Below are 2785 nucleotides of genomic sequence, written 5' to 3'. Positions count from 1 at the left end.
ATACCCAGCATCTCCAAGCACTGTTTGCTGAGTTTAAGCAAAATAATTTAGCTTCTTTGCTCTAGTGTTACACTACTGGATTGTTAGTGTTTTTTGAACAAAGAAGCAGCAATGCTGCTCATAAATGCGGATGTAGCTCAGTGTAGAGCGCATGCTAGCATGTATGAGGTCCTGGGTCCTATCTCCAAGCATGTTTAATAACTTTCATGTGAGATTAAGAAAAAATATGTTGCTTCTTTCCCCTAAATTCTTACATGACTAGATTGATAGTGTTTGTAAAAGAAAGAAGCAGCAAAGTTTATATGTTAATGGGGATGTAGCTCAGAGGTAGATTGCCTCTTTTGCATGTATTTGCCAGCATCCCCAAGCACTGTTTGCTGAGTTCAAGCAAATAATTTTGCTTCTTTGCTCTAGTGTTACACTACTGGATTGTTAGTGTTTGTTGAACAAAGAAGCAGCAATGCTGCTCAAAAATGGGGATGTAGCTCAGTGTTAGAGCGCATGCTTTGCATGTGTGAGGTCCTGGGTTCAATCCCTAGCATCTCCAAGCACTGTTTGCTGAGTTTAAGCAAAATAATTTTGCTTCTTTGCTCTAGTGTTTCACTACTGGATTGTTAGTGTTTGTTGAACAAAGAAGCAGCAATGCTGCTCAAAAAGTGGGGATGTAGCTCAGTGGTAGAGCGCATGCTTTCGCATGTATGAGGTCCTGGGTTCAATCCCCAGCATCTCCAAGCACTGTTTAATGACTTTCATGTGAGATTAAGAAAGAGAAAATTGGCTTCTTTTCTCTGAAGTGTTTACACGACTGATTGTTACTGTTTGTACACAAAGAAGCAGGGATGATTGAAATGTGGGGATGTAGCTCAGTGGTAGAGCGCATGCTTTGCATGTATGAGGTCCTGGGTTCAATCCCCAGCATCTCCAAACTCTGTTTGCTGAGAAAAAGCAAATTTAATTTGCTTCTTTGCTCTAGTGTTACACTACTGGATTGTTAGTGTTTGTTGAACAAAGAAGCAGCAAAGCTGGTCAAACGTGGGATGTAGCTCAGTGGTAGAGCGCATGCTTTGCATGTATGAGGTCCTGGGTTCAATCCCCAGCATCTCCAAGCACTGTTTAATGACTTTCATGTGAGATTAAGAAAGTGAAAAGTGGCTTCTTTTCTCTGAAGTGTTACACGACTCGATTGTTACTGTTTGTTACACAAAGAAGCAGCAGGATGATTGAAATGTGGGGATGTAGCTCAGTGGTAGAGCGCATGCTTTGCATGTATGAGGTCCTGGGTTCAATCCACAGCATCTCCAAGCACTGTTTGCTGAGTTTAAAGCAAAATAATTTTGCTTCTTTGCTCTAGTGTTTCACTACTGGATTGTTAGTGTTTGTTGAACAAAGAAAGCAATGCTGCTCAAAAAGTGGGGATGTAGCTCAGTGGTAGAGCGCATGCTTTGCATGTATGAGGTCCTGGGTTCAATCCCAGCATCTCCAAGCACTGTTTAATGACTTTCATGTGAGATTAAGAAAGAGAAAAGTGGCTTCTTTTCTCTGAAGTGTTACACGACTGGATTGTTTACTGTTTGTTAACAAAGAAGCAGCAGGGATGATTGAAATGTGGGGATGTAGCTCAGTGGTAGAGCGCATGCTTTGCATGTATGAGGTCCTGGGTTCAATCCCCAGCATCTCCAAGCACTTTAATGACTTTCATGTGAGATTAAGAAAGAGAAAAGTGGCTTCTTCTCATGAAGTGTTACACGACTCGATTGTTACTGTTGTTACACAAAAGAAGCAGCAGGGCTGATTGAAATGTGGGGATGTAGCTCAGTGGTAGAGCGCATGCTTTGCATGTATGAGGTCCTGGGTTCAATACCCAGCATCTCCAAGCACTGTTTGCTGAGTTAAGCAAAAAGTTTAGCTTCTTTGCTCTAGTGTTACACTACTGGATTGTTAGTGTTTGTTGAACAAAGAAGCAGCAATGCTGCTCATAAATGGGGATGTAGCTCAGTGGTAGAGCGCATGCTTAGCATGTATGAGGTCCTGGGTCCAATCCCAGCATCTCCAAGCAATGTTTAATGACTTTCATGTGAGATTAAGAAAAAAATATGTTGCTTCTTTCCCTAAATTCTTACATGACTAGATTGATAGTGTTTGTAAAAGAAAGAAGCAGAAAGTTCTATGTTAAATGGGGATGTAGCTCAGAGGTAGATTGCCTCTTTTGCATGTATTTGCCCAGCATCCCCAAGCACTGTTTGCTGAGTTTAAGCAAAATAATTTTGCTTCTTTGCTCTAGTGTTACACTACTGGATTGTTAGTGTTTGTTGAACAAAGAAGCAGCAATGCTGCTCAAAATATGGGGATGTAGCTCAGTGTTAGAGCGCATGCTTTGAATGTGTGAGGTCCTGGGTTCAATCCCTAGCACTCCAAGCACTGTTTGCTGAGTTTAAAGCAAGATAATTTTGCTTCTTTGCTCTAGTGTTCACTACTGGATTGTTTAGTGTTTGTTGAACAAAGAAGCAGCAATGCTGCTCAAAAAGTGGGATGTAGCTCAGTGGTAGAGCGCATGCTTCGCATGTATAGGTCCTGGGTTCAATCCCCAGCATCTCCAAGCACTGTTTAATGACTTTCATGTGAGATTAAGAAAGAGAAAAGTGGCTTCTTTTCTCTGAATTGTTACACGACTGGATTGTTCCTGTTTCACACAAAGGAGCAGCAGGGCTGATTGAAATGTGGGGATGTAGCTCAGTGGGTAGAGCGCATGCTTTGCATGTGTGAGGTCCTGGGTTCAATCCCCAGC

At 41.9% G+C, this 2785-nt stretch overlaps 5 non-coding genes across 5 annotated transcripts; all 5 read left to right on the top strand.

Moving 5' to 3' along the window:
- Positions 1-852: 852 nt before the first annotated feature.
- On the top strand, positions 853-924 carry trnaa-ugc (transfer RNA alanine (anticodon UGC)). The gene has a single exon. It is a non-coding gene; the product is annotated as a tRNA-Ala (tRNA).
- Positions 925-1607: 683 nt separating this feature from the next.
- trnaa-ugc (transfer RNA alanine (anticodon UGC)) lies at positions 1608-1679 on the top strand. Its single transcript has one exon. It is a non-coding gene; the product is annotated as a tRNA-Ala (tRNA).
- A 122-nt stretch (positions 1680-1801) lies between these two features.
- Positions 1802-1873, top strand: trnaa-ugc (transfer RNA alanine (anticodon UGC)). Its single transcript has one exon. It is a non-coding gene; the product is annotated as a tRNA-Ala (tRNA).
- A 108-nt stretch (positions 1874-1981) lies between these two features.
- trnaa-agc (transfer RNA alanine (anticodon AGC)) lies at positions 1982-2052 on the top strand. Its single transcript has one exon. It is a non-coding gene; the product is annotated as a tRNA-Ala (tRNA).
- Positions 2053-2525: 473 nt separating this feature from the next.
- trnaa-cgc (transfer RNA alanine (anticodon CGC)) lies at positions 2526-2596 on the top strand. Its single transcript has one exon. It is a non-coding gene; the product is annotated as a tRNA-Ala (tRNA).
- The last annotated feature ends 189 nt before the right edge of the window (positions 2597-2785 follow it).

Source organism: Carassius auratus, chromosome 6, assembly GCF_003368295.1.
Source record: "Carassius auratus strain Wakin chromosome 6, ASM336829v1, whole genome shotgun sequence".
NCBI lineage: Eukaryota > Metazoa > Chordata > Actinopteri > Cypriniformes > Cyprinidae > Carassius > Carassius auratus.
This window is presented reverse-complemented; position numbering and strand designations above follow the sequence as displayed.